Source organism: Haemaphysalis longicornis, unplaced genomic scaffold, assembly GCF_048455015.1.
Source record: "Haemaphysalis longicornis isolate Haplotype H1 unplaced genomic scaffold, Haemaphysalis longicornis Haplotype H1 scaffold_4, whole genome shotgun sequence".
Classification (NCBI taxonomy): Eukaryota; Metazoa; Arthropoda; class Arachnida; order Ixodida; family Ixodidae; genus Haemaphysalis; species Haemaphysalis longicornis.
In genome coordinates, this window is record NW_027526361.1 from 158,902,127 (window position 1) to 158,923,281 (window position 21,155).

At 44.6% G+C, this 21,155-nt stretch overlaps 1 long non-coding RNA gene across 2 annotated transcripts; it reads right to left on the reverse strand.

Annotated features, from left to right (window-relative positions):
* Positions 1-7,551: 7,551 nt before the first annotated feature.
* Positions 7,552-9,469, reverse strand: LOC144180641 (uncharacterized). 2 transcript variants are annotated; one of them, XR_013324488.1, is made up of 4 exons: positions 9,361-9,409; positions 8,102-8,270; positions 7,770-7,915; positions 7,552-7,677 (listed from the first exon to the last, which is right to left on the reverse strand). It is a non-coding gene; the product is annotated as an uncharacterized LOC144180641 (long non-coding RNA). The 2 variants fall into 2 exon arrangements; XR_013324487.1 differs by lacking the exon at positions 8,102-8,270 and having other exon boundaries at positions 9,361-9,469.
* Positions 9,470-21,155: the final 11,686 nt, after the last annotated feature.

Consider the following 21,155-nt stretch of genomic DNA (forward strand, 5'->3'; position numbering starts at 1 on the left):
GGTTAATAAAGACGGTATTACGGGCAACTGCTTCACAAATAACGCGGCACTCACACAGACATTATACAACAGTGAGCATCAAATATGCTGTCTTATCAGACAAACCAAGATAATTCAAAGGCGGAATTACTCATTGTGCTTGCCATAATATATTTACGCAAAACTGTTTGGGAAAATGCAGTTTGCTATTAAATTGTAGGGAAAGGCCTAAAAACAAGCCATACACGGTTGTATTATCACAAACCTACAACAGTGCAGTGCAAGAGTTTAGGAAAACAACGCTCGAGCCAAGATTAACGATAAAACATTTTGACACGAGAGGTCACATGCGGCAGTATGCCACAATTAAAACATGATTATTAAAGATAGTAGTTTCCTGACAACAGACGTAAGTGTAAAATCAAGCTATTTGTAGGCAAAATAGACTTTATGAGCGTCCTGAAAAGGCCTTTGACTTAAGGCACGTTACTTGAAGAAACAATTTGTAGTTTCAAATAATTCATCCCAAGAAATCTCACAAAAGCCAGCGCGAATCTTATATAATTTTGCAAACCAGGTAGCTGGAAGCATGTTACACATATTAAAATTTAACAAGCAGACTAATTATATACGTCATCAATTCAAGCGGAAACAAGTCAGACATTCTTAAGAAGCAAACAAGCCAGCGTTGAATAATACAGGGGACCAGTTTTACAGAGCAGACTTGAAAGCATTTTTTACAGCCTCAACGTTTTAGCTTAGGTAAAATTCGCAGTTGCGTGCTATAAAAACCCTCCCGTCTTGCTGTCAGTCTAATTGTGACCAAAGCTCTGCTTCTGCCCAGAAAGAAATGCAACTTTGTTCAAAGGAGAAGGCTTGTTCAAGCCAAATACGCACATTTTAAATTCTTCTACGGCATGGGTGTAAGCTCACATACAGTACTAAAATTTGTCAATGAAGGCGGAAGCCATCTGCGTAAATAAGCAACTTTTGCATCAGCAGCAGCACTGCCACGAAAAAAAAATCTCACGAGCTACACTTGAATAATAAGGACGTTACAATGCGGTGCCATGAACGACATTAACACCCACTATAGATTAAAAGGCAGCCTGTGCATTGTACCAATGATGAAAAATCGTAAAGCAAGGCACGACTTCAGTGTTCAGTTGACATGAAACTTGCATGTGCCAGTAACTTAAACCTCTTCATATGATCTCACCCCCTTCATGCCTTCTATGTGACCTCCTTCATGCCTTTCAAGAGATACTTTAACCTCTACCAATAATTTAAAATCCCAAGTAGAGCTGAACACATCAAGAATTTCAAGAGACGCCAACTTAAATGACACCAGGCCACTGTCATATTTCTCATGATTTCCAAGAACTCGCTGCAAAAGTCACAAGAACTCTCCAAAGGCACATAACCATAAGAACATGATGACACGATGAAAAAGATAGTATATGCGGCGAAGAGGATGACCACATCCCGAAGTGACAATGCAGGCGGCGCACCCGCGATGTGTTTCTTGCGGGCAATATTGATGCCGCCAGTACCTTCCTAGAATAACCGGGCCTCGAGAAAACTTACTGCTCACCTCATGTACCTTGAAGGAGACAAGAAAATTTTGTGACATGGTTGCTTTAATTGAATGAGTTGCTTAGGCCCTTTCATAACACAGTAATTGATTTAAAATCAGTGATTTCTTGGGTTTTTCTGGGAGTGCTGCTAAAGGTGAAAGTGCGCTAAACAATATCACCACAGATAATCAATGAAATTGCCCTGATTCTGGAAAGTATCCCACTTTGCTGCCTCGGCATCCTGAATATTGTCTTTTTTATCCTTGAGAGGTTTCGTTTAATAAAATAATAATTACTATAATCACCTTTCGGCATTATAGTTTACACACCTTCTCTCGGCAAAAAATGTTCTCTGTACTGTATAATGTGCTCCCTAGAATGCTGTAGCGAGGCTGGCTTAATATAACTTACAGATAAACGATGTTTCTACCGCAAAGAAATAAATGGCGAGTTATAGGAAATCATAAATATCGCACTGTGGCAGAAATTTTTTCGGGAATTATTTCCACCTAAAATATTTCCCTTTCGATGTATATTTCTCCATGCGGAGTGCTATGAGCCAGAAGTTGAGCTTACTAATGCTGAACTAGGCTGTTGCACAATTTTCTTATAAATCATAACTCTAGCACATTTTATTGCAGACGTCACTTTCTGTACACTAACCAATTCCCTTCAAAAAATGATTACCCTTATTTAGCCACCTATCAAAATCCAATGCAAGCATTACTCATGCTACACCTGTATTTGGGAGTATTATTGGTACTACGGCCGTATTAAAAGAGGGAAATTTAAATCTTCAGTTGCAAGCGTATTGTTGTAGCAGCAACCACTTTGGGCATGTCCGTGGTGCTGGCAAATCACCGAAACAACTCTCAAGGTGTAAAAGCTAAATATTTACAAAACTAAATACAAAATAGTGGACTTTTTGGCCACTGTTGGAGAATATGTAATAGGCGGAATGTGAATTGGCGTTCACGATAATAGTGGCGCTCACGATAACTTCTTAACAGTGAGATTTTATTAGGATGAACAGTCCCAGAAATTGAGTCCCGCTAAAACAAAATGCCAGCTTACCCAACCAAAATTAAGATCCGGGTGTTTCTGCCAGGGCCGCTTGAAAGTGCACTTCCAGAAACGTTTTGCTAACGTGTTCCGAAAAGCTCCTAGTGTCACCTTGAACCACAGGCCAAGCTGTCACTGAAAAGAAGTTTCAAACCATTATTTATAAAGCAACTACCTAAAAATGCGCCATAAAAGACCCAGAAATGGCAGTGCGTACTTACTTGTAGAATGCAAGGATTTCATCCCGTGCAAGAGCTTTAATGTGTTGCCTTGTGATCATACACTTCCAAGAAGGGGTCCAAATACAATTAAAATGGGCATATGCATTCCTTTTTCCGCTGTTTTAGGTCTACGTTCAGCCTGTTGCCTAGAAAATAAACAAAACAAAAATATCAGAGAATAAATTTATGCCTTGATTTACCCAGAGAGCACGAGAAAATATTGAACAATGTCTGAGTCGTTCCACGAAACTCGAATGTTTTTTTTTTTTTTTACAGCGGAAGCCCTGGTAATCTTTTCTTGCTAAACAATTTAAGATTTAAAATATCTGAACATACTTTAAGCTCACCGGTCCTTCGTCTATGCGAACTGGTGAATAGCTGCACAATATGCTCGACTCAAAACGTACTCTTTTGTGGCTTATGAGCTCCACAGGGCATTCATAATTCGCCACATTCTCCCCAACGACCCTTCAGCATGCAGAAGATGTCTTCAGTCATAGTGAATTCCACAGCAATGACCTCGCAGGAGCATGTAAGGAATGGAAATAATTTGTTTTCATTGTTCTTTTGCAGAGGAACAAAAACATCTGTCACAACCTATCAGTGCAAGGCCAAATGTCTCCACAGTGAGCCATAGACGGTTTCTGAACACGTCATAGAGTAAGAATACAGAATGTAGCAATCTGATTTGATTGATTGATTGTAGGGTTTAAGGCGCCGACGCAACCCAGGCGATGAGGCGCGCCGTAGTGGAGGGCTCCGGATTAATTTTGACCACCTGGGGATCTTTATCGTGCGCCGAAATCTCGTACACACGGGCGTTTTTGCTTTTCGCCTCCATCAGAAAAGCGGCCGCCGCGGCCGGGAATCGAACCCGCGACCTCGTGCTCAGCAGCGCAAAATGTAGCAATCTGCTTTTGCAGTATAATTTCTACGTTCAAAGGAGAACAGAAATGGATTAACGTTTGGTGCACATCATGATGCAACAACTTTGACCCTAAGCGTTTTGAAAATTATTCCAACTCTCGAGCTGCCACTGACACTGATAGCATAAAATTGCAGGAATGGATTATTTTTAAACTTACTTGGTGATGTTAAATCTTTTAACAGTCCACACGTGAGCTTTATGGGTAATTATTCTGAGGTCTCAGGTTACCACTGACATTGCCAGCATAGAAACGGCACCACACTTTCTGCGTGTTCCCACCTGCCTTCCCCTCCACTCTTAATCTGGTTCCACGTAAGATCCACTTAGTAACTGGAACTTTTTTGCAAAAAAGTTCCAGTTATATAATTGGAACCGTGTTCCACATATCCTGAAAATTAAGTGGAACAGTGCACCACATATTTTTGCAACTAAATTATGTGGATCGGTGTTCCAAATAAAAGTATGCGGATCACTGTTCCAAATAAAAGGGTAGTTTAAGTTACTGAAACATTGATCCATGTAAAATAATTATGGAATTTATCCGGTGCACCGTTCCAGGTACCTTCAGACCAGCTGTTTATATAAAACGGTGGTCCTATAGGCATTGGGAAGCTGTCTATGAGACTCCACTTTTCCAATATTTCTGCTTTCCTGTCGGTATACACCGAGGTCATATGCCAGGCTGGCCGATGCATTGGTATCAGCAGGAAACCGCAAGCACCATTTTAACACAGCCTTGATATATGACCCGCAGTGATACCAACAATTGGAAAGCAGAAACCATCGCAGCAGTGTGCTCCCTGACAGTTCCCAACAGTTGCCTATCGAAGCACAGTTCTATATAAAAGTTGGTCTGAGGCACCTAGAGCGGCACAGTCTTTGGCTTCACCCGCAGAATCCTGTTCTGGGTTTCAGCTGCATGTAAAAGAAACAATATACTTGCATTAAAATCCGCACGAAACAAACTATTATGACTCATACACTGCTTTTCAACATACTATACAACTTTATTGGGTATTAGTATTCATACATTTCAGATTTGAATAGCTGTCTATTTTAAATTGCACAGAAAATGACCAACGTACAAGCAATAAATACCATAACGATTACACTAGGCTCCAAGTGGCATTTTCACATATTCACTTGTACTCAAAAACATGGTTAATAAAGACGGTATTAAGGTCAACTGCTTCACAAATAAATAGACGTGTGCGTCTACCGCGGCACTGACACAGACATTATACAACAGTGAGCATCAAATATGCTTTCTTATCAGATAAACCAAGGTAATTCAAAGGCGGAATTACTCATTGTGCTTGTCATAGTATGTTTACGCATAACTGTTTGGGAAAATGCAGTTTGCTATTAAATTGTAGGGAAAGGCCTAAAAACAAGCCATACACGGTTGTATTATCACAAACCTACAAACAACGCTCGAGCCAACATCAACGATAAAACATTTCGACACGAGAGGTCACATGCGGCAGTATGCCACAAATTAAAACATGAATATTAAAGATAGTACAGTTTCCTGACACCAGACGTAAGTGTAACAACAAGTTATTTGTAGCCAAAACAGAATTTATGAGCGTCCTGAAAAGGCCTTTGACTTAAGGCACGTTACTTGCCCAAACAATTTGTAGTTAACATAATTCATCCAAAGAAATCTCATAAAAGCCAGCGTGAATCTTATATAATTTGCAAACCAGCAGCTGGGAGCATTTTACACATATTAAAATTTAACACGTAGACTAATTTGATACACGTAATGAATTCAAGCGGGACCAAGTCAGACATCCTTAAGAAGCAAACAAGCCAGCGTTGAATCATACAGGGGACCAGTTTTACAAAGCAGACTTGAAAGCATTTGTTCCAGCTCCAACGTTTTACCTTAGGTAAAATTCACAGTTGCGTGCTATAAAAACCCTCCCGTCTTGCTGTCAGTGTAATTGTGACCAAAGCCCTGCTTCTGCCAAGCAAGAAATGCAACTTTGTTCAAAGGAGAAGACTTGTTCAAGCCAAATACGCACATTTTAAATTCTTCTACGGCACGGGTGTCAGCTCACTTACAGTACTAAAATTTATCAATGAAGCCGGAAGCCATCTCCGTAAATAAGCACTGTCACTTTTGCATCACCAGCAGCACTGCCACGAAAAAAAACCTCATGAGCTACACTTGAATAATAGGACGTTACAATGCGGTGCCATGAACTACATTAACACCCACTATAGATTCAAAGACAGCCTGCGCATTGTGCCAATGATGAAAAATAAGGCACGACTTCAGTGTTCAGTTGACATGAAACTTGCATGTTCCAGTAACTTAAACCTCTTCATCTGATTTCACCCCCTTCATGCCTTTCATCTGACCTCCTTCATGCCTTTCAAGAGATACTTTAACCTCTACCAATAATTTAAAATCCCAAGTAGAGCTGAACACTTCAAGTATTTCAACAGAGACTCCAACTTAAATGACACCAGGCCACTGTCAAATTTCTCATGCTTTCCAAGAACTCCCTGAAAAAGTCCCAAGAACTCTTCAAAGGCACACAACCATAAGAACATGATGACACGATGAAAAAGATGACATATGCGGCGAAGAGGATGACCACATCCTGAAGTGACAATGCAGACGGCGAATCCGTGATGTGTTTCTTGCGAGCAATATTGATGGCGCCAGTCCCTTCTCTCAGAATAAACGGGCTTCGAGAAGACTTACTGCTCACCCCATGTACCTTCAAGGAAACAAGAATATTTTGTTACATGGTTGCTTTAAATGCGTGAGTTGCTTGGGCCCTTTTATAACACAGTAATTGATTTAAAATCAGTGATTTCTTGGGTTTTTTCTGGAAGTGCTGCTAAAGGTGAAAGTGCGCTAAACAATATCACCACAGACAATCAATGAAATTGCCCTGATTCTGGAAAGTATACCACCTTGCTGCCTCGGTATTCTGAATATAAGGTTTTTTATCCTTGAGAGATTTCGTTTATTAATCAAATAATAATTACTATAATCACCTTTTGGCATTATATTTTACACACCTTCTCTCTGCAAAAAATGTTCTCTGTACTGTATAATGTGCTCCCTAGAATGCTGTAGTGAGGCTGGCTTAATATAACTTAAAGCTAAACGATGTGTCTACCGCAAAGAAATAAATGGCCAGTCACAGGAAATCATAAATATCGCACTGTGGCAGAAATTTTTTGGGGAATTAATTCTACCTAAAATATTTGCCTCTCGATATGTATTACCTCCATGGTTCGTAGTGGTATGAGGCAGAAGTTGAGCTGACTAATGCTGAAATAGGCTGTTGCACAATTTTCTTATAAATCACAACTATAGCACATTTTCTTGCAGACGACACTTTCTGTGCTCTAAACAATTCCCTTAAAAAACAATTACCCCTTATTTAACCACCTGTCAAAATCCAATGCAAGCATTACTCATGCTACGGCTGTATTTGGGAGTATTATTGGTGCTACGGGCGTATTAAAAGCGGGAAATTTAAATCGTCAGTTGCCACCATATTGTTGTAGCAGCAACCACGTTGGGCGTGTCCGTGGTGCTGGCAAATCACAGCAACAACTCTCAAGGCGTAAAAGCTGAATATTCACAAAACGTAAATACAAAATAGTGGTTTTTTTGCCAGTGTTGGAGCGTCCGTAATAAACGGAATGTGACCACAATGGCCAATATTGGCGTTCACGATAACTTGTTAACAGTGAGATTTTATTAGGATGAACAGCCCCAGAAATTGAGTCCCGCAAAAACAAAATGCCAGCTTACCCAACCAAAACTAGGACCCGGGTGTTTCTGCCAGGGACGTCTCAAAGTGCACTTCCAGGAAAGTTTCGCTAACGTGTTCCGAAAAGCTCCTACTGTCACCTTGAGCCACAGGCCAAGCTGTCACTGAAAAGAAGTTCAAGTTTCAAACCATTAGTTACAAAGAAACTACCTAAAAACGCGCCATGAAATACCAAAAAATGGGAGTGCGTACTTACTTGTAGAATGCAATGATTTCATCCCGTGCAAGAGCTTTAATGTGTTGCCTTCTGATCATACACTTCCAAGAAGGGGTCCAAATACAATTAAAATGGCCATATGCATTCCTTGTACAGCTGTTTTAGGTCTATCTTCGCCCTATTGCCTAGAAAATAAACAGTACAAAAATATCAGAGAATATTTGCTTTACCCAGGGAGCACGAGATAATATTGAACAATGTCTGATTCGTTCCACGAAAGTCGAATGTCTTTTTTACAGCGGAAGCCCTGGCAATCTTTTCTTGCTAAACAATTTGAGATATAAAAATATTTGAACATACTTTGAGCTCACCTGTCCTTGGTCCATGCGAACTGGTGAATATCTGCACAATATGCACGACTCAAAATGTACTCTTTTGTGGCTTATGAGCTCCACAGGGCATTCATAATCCGCCACTCTCTCCCCGACAACCCTTCAGCATGCCGAAGATGTCTTCAGCCAGTAAATGCCACAGCCATGACTTCGCAGGAGCATGTAAAGAATGGAAATAATTTGTTTTCATTTTTTTTTGCAGAGGAACAAAAACATTTGTCACAACCTATCAGTGGAGGGCCAAATGTCTCCACAGTCAGCCACAGACTCTTTCTGAACAGGTCATGAATATGAGTATGAATACAGAATGTAGCAATCTGGTTTTTCAGTATAATTTCTACGTTCAAAGGAGAACAAAAATGGATTAATGTTTGGTGCACATCATGATTCAACAACTTTGCACCTGAGCGTTTCGAAAATTATTCCAACTCTCTAGCTGCCACTGACATTGATAGCATAAAATGGCAGGAATGAATTATTTTTAAACTTACTTTGTGACGTTAATACTTCTAATATTCCACACGTGAGCTTTATGGCTAATTATTCTGAGGTCTCAGGTTACCACTGACATTGACACCATAGAAACGGCACCACACTTTCTGCGTGTTCCCACCTGCCTCCCCCTCCACAAAAGGAACGTTTTGTCACTACGCTACTGCTCAGACAACCACTTTCCCTTGCATTTCACTACACGTCAGGGAGCCAACTAAAGTTGACTAGTGTAAATAGAACATCTGAATTCATCGAAGGCATTGGAAGAAACCGGGAACAACTACACACAGCACAGATAACGTAAGCAGTGCTGCCGCTAACGCCTTGAACGCATATTAACATTAGGCGGAGTAGCGCGATTAGCACAATAAATTTATGGCTCTCAGAAGACCAACACAACCCAATTAACACGAAAGTTTGAAAATGCCGATAAGTCTAAAGACAGACGCTACAAGTTGTTCAGTGCGTGCGCGCGAGACAATAGCGAGCAACAGTCAATATACAACTAAGCAACACCACACCGTAAGGGGACATGCAGACTCGAGAAATGCGCGCAGCAGCAACTTTCTAAATAGCACTAGCCAACGTACGCAGTCAGAAATGCAAGCCGACTCGGACCCACAAACACGCAGCAAACGTTTCTTGAACACGAACAACAGACAGCGGAGCGGCATGTTTATCGGACGCAGTGATGAACAAGTCAATGAACAACAACCGTTACCAGAACATAAATAAGCAGCACTGACCTTTTTTGAGCCTCCTGGCAAAACTACATTTCGTCGAACAGTAAATACAGCCCGAGAATATGAAGAAGTCCGCAGTTTCACGCCACAACCAAACTGCCATAACGGTTCCCGCCACTGTGATTGCAATGCCTCTAGTACATCAGGCGCATAACGCGAGCGATCGAAAAAACCGTTGTAGAACGCCACTTGTGGCGCTGCATGCATAAGAACGTAAAACTGGCGCAGTAAAGGCTGAGCGATAGGGGCGCTGCTGTCGTTTAAATGGTTGACGCAGTCCTGTTTTTCACTCATCGTCGTTGTACCCGTTGCCTTCCCATTATACCATGCATCAACGCAAACGGCGTGGCGGCGTGGCCTTGCGGCTGCCGACGCATGCGCACGGCATGCCGCACTGAAGTGGCGGTCGTTTCGTAATGGTTTCGGCCAACTTTTCCTTCCTCCGTGGCTTGGGCGATGCACGCCCTGGCCAGTGACCAGTCCGCGGAAGAGATCACAAACTCGGCACCCTTGATCGCTTTTATTTGCTTAGGAAAATGGGAGCAGGACTCTAAGCGGACGTCTACGCGGCTCTGAGGCTGGAACAAAGAGCTCAGATATTAGCCAATTTAACACGTTAGTTGGGCTGAAGTTGTTTCTCGCCGCGGGCCGTGAGTGCGTGCGGTATGTGTGCATAAACTTTGATGACAGCATTACTTCGTTGTTTGCAGTGAAAACAAAACGACGCTTCTTTATTGACTGCGTTCTCCTGACAACAAGCCTTTCCAATACCAATAATATATACTGCGACGCTCTTTGTACCCACGTTATAGAAAACTACTTCCGTATAGTGAATTCAGTGTGACATAGCTAATTAGCGAGTATTAATACATCTGCCCGTTTTCCAGCAGTTTTTCTTCATGAACACCAATAGTGCAGGAAAACAGCAACGGGGGGACCAGCAGGAGACGGCAGGTCATTCGGTGAACTTGAATTACTATGGCAAGTAACAACATTAGGGTAACACTGCGGATTTCCCGATACTGCAATGAATAATTTGAAATAAGAGTGCCATTTAAGTATAAATATATAGAATGTAAGGCAGATGCCGCGGGGTAGATTTAGTTCTCCAGGTTTTGAGTCGTTCTCCTTCTGCAAAGAGGCTTTCGTTTTTGCTTGTGAAAATTAACAGCCGAGACGAGAAAAAATACAAAAACGAACTTCTAAGCATATAACTGCATGCGTAGCATGATGTGTGCGGTGTAAAATGTGACGCAGTCGGTTACCATTATGTATGCACCCCATCACAACATAAGTAACGTGGACTGAGTACCATTGAGCGCGTACTACACCACAGCGATATGATGACTGAGCGTTGAACAAAAACTGCCGTTTCTGCGAAGCTTTGTAAACCAGATGCATAACATGTAATAGCCTCAACAAGTATTTCGTTATGAAGGTGCTCACAAAAGCACCACGAATTCTTCAGCGCTATAGCAGCTATGGCTTTGCCCGAACGGCAGACGGGGAAAGGGAAGACGTTTAGTCCTTCTCAAATTGAAGTCACTGGTGATTTTGTACTTGACGCCTCAAATTAGAAAGATACGATGTTCACGAAAGCGGTTTGGGTGCCGCAGAACATCTGGAAATGGGTTCCTGCAATTTCTTCTTTTGCCTAAGATATCCTCCTCTCGACATTTTTAATGCTTTGTACGGCGTTGACTAAAAAGTGGGATTTCGTTTTCTGTCAAAGGACATCACTAAAACTACTGCTTAGCCGTATTATGAAAGTTAACTGCTGCAAGGCAGTTTCATAGATGTCGGCGAAGTTCATTAAATTTTATGTGCGGTGTGCGCGTGTATATTAAACGCACGCGCACGTGTATCTTGGGTCAAGAAGCACCTAATATATATGCGGGTCATTGTTCCAGTTGATGCATGAAAGAGTGCATACTTCACTGCCATGCACGAGTTATGTGGAACAAGACACGAGCAAAAAATACACAAACGCACTCTCCCCAGCCGTTTACTAGGACATAAGTGGAACAGTAACCGGAACCGCCGACATCGCATGACCCCATTTCTTCGGTTCCAGATAAAAACCACGAACATAAAGAAAACAAGCTGACGGTTCCAGATAAGATCCACCTATATGCTTCGTTCCAGTTATTCTTTCGTTTGGATTCACATAAAATATATGGATCACCCTTTTTAACTGGAACATATATGGAACCAGATTAAGAGTGCACGAAAGGATCGTTTTGTCACTACGCTACTGCTCAGAAAACCACTTTCCCTTGCATTTCACTACACGTCAGGGAGCCAACTAAAGTTGACTAGTGTAAATAGAACATCTGAATTCATCGAAGGCATTTGAAGAAACCGGGAACAACTACTACACACACAGCACAGATAAACGTAAGCAGTGCTGCCGCTAACGCTTTGAACGCACAATAACATTAGGCGGAATAGCGTGATTAGCACAGTAAATTTATGGCTCTCAGCAGACCAACACAACGCAATTAACACGAAAGTTTGAAAATGCCGATAAGTCTAAAGACAGACGCTACAAGTTCTTCAGTGCGTGCGGGCGAGAAAATAGCGAGCGACTAACCCGAGAAGATTCAGTACCGCTGACAGGTACAGCAACCGTCAATATACAACTAAGCGACACCACACCGTAAGGGGACATGCAGACTCGAGAAATTCGCGCAGCAGCAACTTTCTAAATAGCACTAGCCAACGTACGCAGTCAGAAATGTCAAGCCGACTCGCACCCACAAACACGCAAGCTTAAGTAAATAACGGCAGCAAACGTTTCTTGAACACGAACAACAGGCAGCGGAGCGGCCTGTTTATCGGACGCAGTGATGAACGAGTCAATAATAACCGTTACCAGAACATAAATAAGCAGCACTGACCTTTTTTGAGCCTCCTGGCAAAACTACATTTCGTCGAACAGTAAATACAGCCCGAGGATATGAAGAAATCCGCAGTTTCACGCCACAACCAAACTGCCATAACGGTTCCCGCCACTCTGATTGACAATGCCTCTAGTACATCAGGCGCATAACGCGAGCCATCGAGAAAACCGCTGTAGAACGCCACTTGTGGCGCTGCATGCAGAAGAACGTAAAACTAGCGCAGTAAACGCCGAGAGATAGGGGCGCTGCTGTCGTTTAAATGGTTCACGCTGTCCTGTTTTTCACTCATCGTCGTTGTACCCGTTGCCGTCCCACTATACCATGTATCAACGCAAACGGCGTGGCCTTGCGGCTGCCGACGCATGCGCACGGCATGCTGCACTGAAGTGGCGGTCGTTTCGTAATGGTTTCGGCCAACTTTTTCTTCCTCCGTGGCTTGGGCGATGCACGCCGTGGCCAGTGACCAGTCCGCGGAAGAGATCACAAACTCGGCACCCTTGATCGCTTTTATTTGCTTCGGGAAATGAGAGTAGGCCTCTAAGCGGACGTCTACGCGGCTCTGAGGCTGGAACAAAGAGCTCAGATATTAGCCAATTTAACACGTTAGTTGGGCTAAAGTTGTTTCTCGCCGCCGGCCGTGAGCGCGTGCGGTATATGTGCATAAACTTTGATGAGAGCTTATACTTCGTTGTTCGCAGGGAAAACAAAACGACGCTTCTTTATTGACTGCGTTCTCCTGACAACAAGCCTTTCCAATACCAATAATATATACTGCGACGCTCTTTGTACCCACGTTATAGAAAACTACTTCCGTATAGTGAATCCAGTGTGACAGAGCTAATTAGCGAGTAATAATACATCTGCCCGTTTTCCAGCAGTTTTTCTTCAGGAACACCAATAGTGCAGGAAAACAGCAACGGGGGGACCAGCAGGAGAAGGCAGGTCATTCGGTGAACTTGCATTACTATGGCAAGTAACAACATTAGGGTAACACTGCGGATTTCCCGATACTACAATGAATAATTTGAAATAAGAATGTCATTTAAGTATAAATATATAGAATGTAAGGCAGATGCCGCGGGGTAGATTTAGTTCTCCAGGTTTTGAGTCGTTCTCCTTCTGCAAAGAGGCTTTTGTTTTTGCTTGTGAAAATTAACAGCCGAGACGAGACAAAATACAAAAACGAACTTCTAAGCATATAACTTCATGCGTACCATGATGTGTGCGGTGTAAAAGTGACGCAGTCGGTTACCATTATGTATGCACCCCATCACAACAAAGTAACGTGGACTAAGTACCTTTGAGCGCGTACTACACCAGAGCGATATGATGACGGAGCGTTGAACAAAAACTGCTGTTTCTGCGAAGCTTTGTAAACCAAATGCATAACATGTAATAGCCTCAACAAGTATTTCGTTATGAAGGTGCTCACAAAAGCACCATGAATTATTCAGCACTATAGCAGTTATGGCTTCGCCCGAAGGGCAAATGAGGAAAAGGAAGGCGTTTAGTCCTTCTCAAATTCAAGTCACTGGTAATTTTGTACTTCACGCCTCCAATTAGAAAAATAAGATGTTCACGAAAGCGGTTTGAGTGCCACAGAACACCTGAAAATGGGTTCCTGCAATTTCTTCTTTTCCCTAAGATAGCCTTCTCTCGACATTTTTAATGCTTTGTACAGCGTTGGCAAAGAATTGCGATTTCGTTTTCTGTCAGAGGTCATCGATAAAACTACAGCTTAGCCGTATTATGAAAGTTTACTGCTGCAAGGCAGTTTCATAGATGTCGGCGAAGTCCGACATACTATGCGGTGTCACACATACTATGCGAAGTCCGACATACTATGCGGTGTGCTTTTGTATATTAAACACGCAAGTGCATCCTCAGTCAAGAAGCACCAAATATATATATGCGGTTCATTGTTCCAGTTGATTCATGAAAGAGTGCATGCTTCACTGCCGTGCACGAGTTATGCGGAACAAGACACGATCAAAAGATATACAAACGCACTCTCCACAACCGTTTACTGGAACATAAGAGGAACAGTAACCGGAACCGCCGACATCGCATGACCCCATTTTTTCGGTTCCAGATAAAAACCACAAACCTAAAGAAAACAAGTTGATGGTTCCAGATAAGATCCAACTTTATCCCTCGTTCCAGTTATTTTTTCGTTCGGATCCACATAAAATATGTGGATCACCCTTTTAACTGGAACCTATGTGGAACCCGATTAAGAGTGTACATATGATGGCGAAGTGATTAAACAATCTCGCAAATAAACTGCTGTGGAAAAAACTTTATGAAAGAGGAAGAGACGTGCGATTTTGCGACGCGTGAACTTAGTAGTGGAAGGCCCAAATTGTTTTTCATTGTGGTTACGCTGGTTGTTCGGTGGTAGTTTGAGTTAATAAAACGTGCCGAGTTGTTCTGAACCATTTCCAGCAAATGAGTAAGAGTTTCCGGGAAAGGATCCCATATGGATGATGCGTATTCAAGTTGCGAGCGTACGATGCTTTTGTAAAAATGTAGTTTTACGGATGACGGGGCGGAATGAAAGTTGCGTTTTAAATAGCCAAGCATGAGGTTAGCTTTGTTGACGATAAATTCGATGTGAACTTTCCATGAAAGGTCCGATGTATCCTGAAGGCCTAAATATTTGTAAGATGAAACAGATTGCGGAGGGGTGCCGTTTAAGTGATATGAAAACGGGTTAGTAGCGGCACGACAGATTCGCATGTATTTGCAATTGTCAACGTTTATGGTCGTCTGCCACTTACCACATCAGGAAGAGATAGCATTAAAGTCATCCTGTAGCGCATGCGCATCATTAATTGTGGTTATTTCACGGAAAAGGACGCAGTCGTCATCGAATAAATGGACTGGGGAAGAAATACAGTTTGGCAAATCATTAATATAGATGAGAAAAAGTAGTGGCCCTAATACTGTTCCTTGGGGGACACCGGACAGCACAGGCTCAAATGAAGAGCTTGTCTCGTTAGCCACTACAAATTGTCGGTGGTTAGTGAGAAAATTTTCAATCCATTTTAGTGTATTAGTAGCAAGACCCAAATTTCTTAAATTGAGTAGGAGTAATCGGTGCGAAACTTTATCAAATGCTTTCGCAAAATCTAAAAAAGATGGATCTGCAAAACAACTACGGTCAAGAACACTATGCAGTTTGTGAGTGAATAGCAGTAGTGGCGTCTCGCATGGAAAAGTCTTACGAAAAGCATGTTGTGCTGGATGAAAAAATGAATTAGATTCCAAAAAATTTGCTATGTTAGAAAAAAGTATGTGTTCAAGGATCTTGCACGGAACGCTGGTGATTGATATGGGTCTATAGTTGAAAGGTGAATGTCTGTCCCCTGATTTAAATGCTGCAACCACCTTCCCTATTTTCCAGCCCGATGGCAGTTCACCGACGTCTAATGATTGTTGAAAAATTTTGGATAACATAACGGAACAACATTGTTCAGTACTTTATGGAACTATGGATTAATACAGTCAATAGCGAAAGCGGACGATTTTTTTATACTGTCAATGATTTTACGAATTCCATTGGTATCTATGAGCACAGGGTACATCGGGATATAATCATAAAAGTGAAATTCTGGCGTATCAAAGGTTATGTGCGTGAAAAACTACTGGAAAATGCATTCTTTAGTACACTAGCACACTCACATTCCGGTATCGGCTCACTGTTTGAAATTGTCAGGGCTATCGTTGTTCTCTCGTGTGGGTTTATTAAGCTCCAAAATTTTCTAGGGTTATTACGCAGCATGTCCTGTAAAGTGTTAGTAAGGAAGTTCGTTTTCGCGCTTTTAATTGCGGACACGTATTCTTCAGCTGCTGCATGTTGACTTGAGCATGAACGTCAAAGTGTATAAAAACAGTAGATCAATCTGCGGATAAAAGATTTTGGTACAAACCTGTGTAATCACTTTGTCTAAAGCAATAACGGCATAGAGTAGATTATGAGAATGGAGCTGTTCAACCATGTATGGTCTGGAGTGGAAATGAGAAGTGAATGGTGAAACTTATCAGGGTGGACAACATAAATGTCCGAATGAAAAACTTGCGCATTTTGTATGTCCGTGAAATGAAAGTCTAAAATGCTAGCACAGCAGTTTTTTTGTATACGATTCAACTGCTGTAAACAAGTAAAGGCTAAGAAATGAAGAGCCATGCTGCACTTTTGCTCAGTGTTATAATTATAGGGAGGTTATCCCATGGTTATCTCAAGTAAGGTTATCTCATTGAACGCCTGCTGTGTTGACGACATCCATAATAAGCAGCTTGGGATTATTTTTAAGTGTAGGTGCTTGCTCGATGGAGGAAAGGACACATTTGAACACTGGAGGGGTAGCATCAGCCGCAGCATAAAACGCGTAAATTACAACTTCTTGACTTCGGGGATAATCATATTAATAGTAGGACGACGTCCTGTTTAATAATCTAATGTCGGCTTCTATTGGGCCGTTGTAGAACACTTTTCACGGCCTACAAATACACATACATATGTGTTTTCTGCAACACTTCGTGTATTAAAGAGGATAGTATTTCTTGGGCTGCTTAATGCGAAACGTTTGGTCTGTCTGTCTGTCTGTCTGTCTGTCTGTCTGTCTGTCTGTCTGTCTGTCTGTCTGTCTGTCTGTCTGTCTGTCTGTCTGTCTGTCCGTCTGCCTGTCTGTCTGTCTGTCTGTCTGCCTGTCTGTCTGTCTGTCTATGTCTGTCTGTCTGTCTGTCTGTCTATCTGTCTGTCTGTCTGTCTGCCTGTCTGTCTATCTGTCCCTCGATTCATCCGGCTAACCAAAAGCTAAAAGAATTCTCGAAAGAGACAGCCAAAACATTCACAAAGTACGAAATTTGGCGAAAATGTACATATTTGCGCAAAAAAAGAAAACTTTAGGCATATTGAAGACAAGGCATAGATACATAAGTAAAATTTGCAGTGTTCTTCCAATTAAAATACATGGCTGATAGATTTTTGCGATAAAAAATAAACAATACGCCTTTAAAAAATGATTTGAAAGAGAAATACAAAAACGTTCGCGGCGCATTCTCGAGACAGAATTGCAAAAAGTCCCACAGAAACAGAAGGTAGATGGCACGCGAGCGGTGGAGTGCGTCAAGATTAAATCGAGTTGGGCCAAACCGCAGCCCTGTATATACGCGGGGTGAGACGGGAGGGAGCGAAAGCTGTCGGAAGTGCAGAGCATTGTTCGCGATTCTGTGGCGCCGTTATCCGCTCACTGCTACCACCCATCACGCTCTTCGCCACCCTGTCTCTCTCCTCTTCGGATGAATTGGACGAAGGTTTCTCCAGCACAGTTCAAATTTCCCGCCTTTGCAGTGCTTAGGCGCCCCCTTGCATGAAACAGCGCGAACGGAAGTTTTTTTGTGTGCTTGCTTTTCATTCCCCACGTGCCGCGCCTTAAAGCCCGTTCTACATGGGGCGAATTTCGCCTGGGAATTCGCTGTTGCGGCGCCGCCCGTGCGGCAAAACGATTTATTTTCCTATTTTCACTGCTGCGACGTATTGCCAAACGCTAAGCGGCGTTCACAAGAGAAGTTAGACTCTTACAAACATTTGGAAATTCGCCACAGCAACGAGAATAGATCGTGTTGGTGCACGAGCGGCGCCGCAGCTGCGAATTCGCAAGCTAAATTCACCCCATGTAGAACGGGCTTTACTGCGCCCGTCGGAACGCGACATTTCTTCTTGCACTGCCACTTTCCCCCGCTTACTATCGTAAAAACCAACGCAACGAGAATTCTTAAATAAATGAACGGGGGGGGGGGGGGGGGGGGGGCTGCCGGTTAATTACATGTATTCTGCCTCAATTGTACCTGCAGCTTTCTTTGCGCTAAATAGCGGGGAGGTGTATGACGAGCGCCAACGATTGCCGAGTTTCGAGCGGTTGTTACTATATAAACCACTTGTTTTTCGGAGCTTGCGCGGGACGCCGTGGGGCGACGGCAAGGATTGATTGATTGTAGTGTTTAACGCATCGACGCAACGCAGGCGATGAGGCGTGCCGTAGTGGAGGGCTCCGGATTAATTTTGACCGCCTGGGGATGTTTAACGTGCCCCGAAATCTCGTACACATGGGTGTTTTTGCTTTTCACCTCCATCATAAAAGCGGCCACCGCGACCTCGTGCTGAGCAGCGCAACGCCTTAGCCACTGAGCCACCGCGGCGGGTGGGCGACGGCAAGACGAGCTCCCTAAGTGCTCAGCTGCACCCGGGCAGGGGACCACATTTTCCGCCAAGCGGTACGCGGACAAGTTTCTTCGGTAGCTCTCCTCCGCAGTTGAATGCATCTCGTCAGTGCTTGAAGGGTGCGGGAAGTCCTAAAGCCAGGTTCTGAAAGCATGTTCTCTCACCTTTAGTCGCCGGTGACAGAAAGCACAGCAGGCTGAAGCCTAAAAATTCAGAAATTCTCTGTCCGTATTTTGCGAAATTGTAGTTCCGAAGAGGTCCGTATTTGTTCAGGTGCCGTCATAAGTAAATGGACCGATGATTTGTCAATATCACAAAATATTTGTCTTACTGGCTCATGACAGCCATTAGCGGGTTACAAGGAGGCTTTTTCAATTAGGGTGGACTCCTTTAAACGCACACCACTACAGCTGGGCAGTTTCAGGAAGAATTGTTCCTTTAAATTAGCGAGGCCATGTTTCAGTTACTTGTGCGCGTCTTTTACTTCGCTGCCTGCACGCTTCCTTTGTAGAGTGCCGGAGAAATAAGAGCTCGCCTGCCTCCGCCCGTCCCTTTTCTTTCGTTTTCGCGTCCATGCAGTTTTCGCTCCCTCTGTACCCTCTCCGCGTCGCTTCCATTTGATTTCGGCTCTTCCGTACAGGCCACATGCGACTTCGAGCACGTGAATGCACACCTGTACCTTCCCGACCACACGTGCGCGCTCGGGCAATTCGTTCTCCTTCCGCACGGTTGCCCCTGGCTGGCGCCGCGCATAGCTAGATCAGCGGCTGACTCAGCCGGCGTGAGCGGCCCACGATCACCAGTGGAGTTGTCACAGGGTAATTAGTCCGTCCAAGGGTGAGCGCGGATTTAGCTTTGGAAGGCCTTAAACGGGGTGCGTTCACACGCCGGAGTCTGCAGCTGAGCGCCGAGGGGCCTCGATTGCACGCGCCTCTAATCCGGCGGCGGCCAGCTCCTCGGCATGTCTTCGAGTTCACGCCGCCGAGAGGCTCTCAAGTGCTAATAAATGTGATAGCGCCCCAGGATCTCTCACTCTCTTCTGCCTGCGCGTTTTATTTTCTCCCGCGGAATGCGAGTGGATTGCGCGCCTCTTATCCAGCGACGTCTCTTTCAGCGCGAGCACGAGGAGCCTGCCTGCCCGGCGGCCCCCCGGTCTCAGCAGCGGGGCCCCCAGCAGCTTTCACCTGGCCCACCCAGGGAGAGGCAGCAGCGATGGGCGCGCGTGATTGCCGGGGCACCCAGCGCTCTGTAATTACGGGCCTGCGCTGCTGCCGCCGCCGCCGCTGCAGCCCGAGCGGCCCGGCCCCCCTGAGCACGGCGGGCCCACCTCCTACCTGGCCGGCCAGCTGGCCCCGCGCGAGGACGGACAAGGGCCGCCATAAACGAGCTCCCGCCGCCACCCACTCCGCCGGCGTTGCGCCACCACCGGCCGGGAGAGGAAGCAGTCGGGGGAGACCGACGCGCACGCTCCTCCGCTTCGACCCGCGCCCGCTGGTCGGAGGGGGGTTCGCCGACAGGCCGAAGGACGCCCATCGAAAACGTGCGTACGCTGCTCCCCCGAGAAAAATGAGCGGGAATGGAAAGCACCTCCGGCCGCGCGAGCGTCTCCCGGCACGCCACATTCGTTCCGGCGTAGGAAGTAAATGGTCTAACCAGCTCTCCTAAAACCTCGAGTCAATGGCTGTCTTTTTTCGGACTCGGTGCTTTTGCATTATAAGGGTTGGTGACACCGACGGGACAATCCTAAGGCGGCTCTCCATGCGGGATGAGGAGCGCAGGGGCGTACGCAAGCATTCAGGCATGCTTCAAGCGGCGCGCGCATTCCCTAGTGTGCTCAGCGTGAAATGAGTTGTCGGCGCGAACGGCTTCGGGTGTGCAGTGCCATCAGAGAGATAAGTCCACTATGCCCAATGATGCTCCTCCATGCCAGCCCATGCACGCATACTTACATTAGGCGACAAAATGAGAACAACCACTAGGTGGTGCTCAACAGAAAGTCTCGGTACAGTGCGCCACTTCGAGCGAGCCTTGAGCCTGCAAGCTGTTTCAACGGGCGCGCGCTGAAGGGGCGGGGAGCAGCAGCAGCGTCCTCTCCCGTGTCTCTCGGGGCATCGCGGCGAGGCCTCGGAGGGAGGCGTGCTGCTTTGGAAGCTCTTCATTGTTCCTTCATATATGCGCGGGAGACAAAGCAGCTGTTGCTCTGCTTCCAAGCCAGACGGTTTCTTTGCTTGTGCTGTTTGCCGTGCAAGGTCTAGCAGTCCTTGCTAGCTTGCATGTCGAGTGCATGGAAACAGCACCAGTGCGAGAGTAATGTTTTAGGACCGTTTAAAGCTGTTCCCAGAAAGAACCATTCTGTGTAAGCACAGCGTGCCGTTTTCTATGAACGCTGCTCTCTGGCAGATATCTTTCTCGGGAAAGCAATACGCTCCGATCTGTAGGCGCGAAGGCAGGTATGCGACCTTCCGGCCTCCAGATTGTGCCACAATCCTGCTGTTGCTAGATAAGGTGTCCTACTCTTTGGAATTTATAATGTTTTTAAATTCGGAAGAGGATACATTTGCAGAAGGCAAGGAAGAGCGGGCTGCGGCACGCTACTATATGGCCTCCGGACTACACGCAGACGGCCAAGTACGGAATGCGCGATGAAACGTGATGAATTCGTGGGGAAA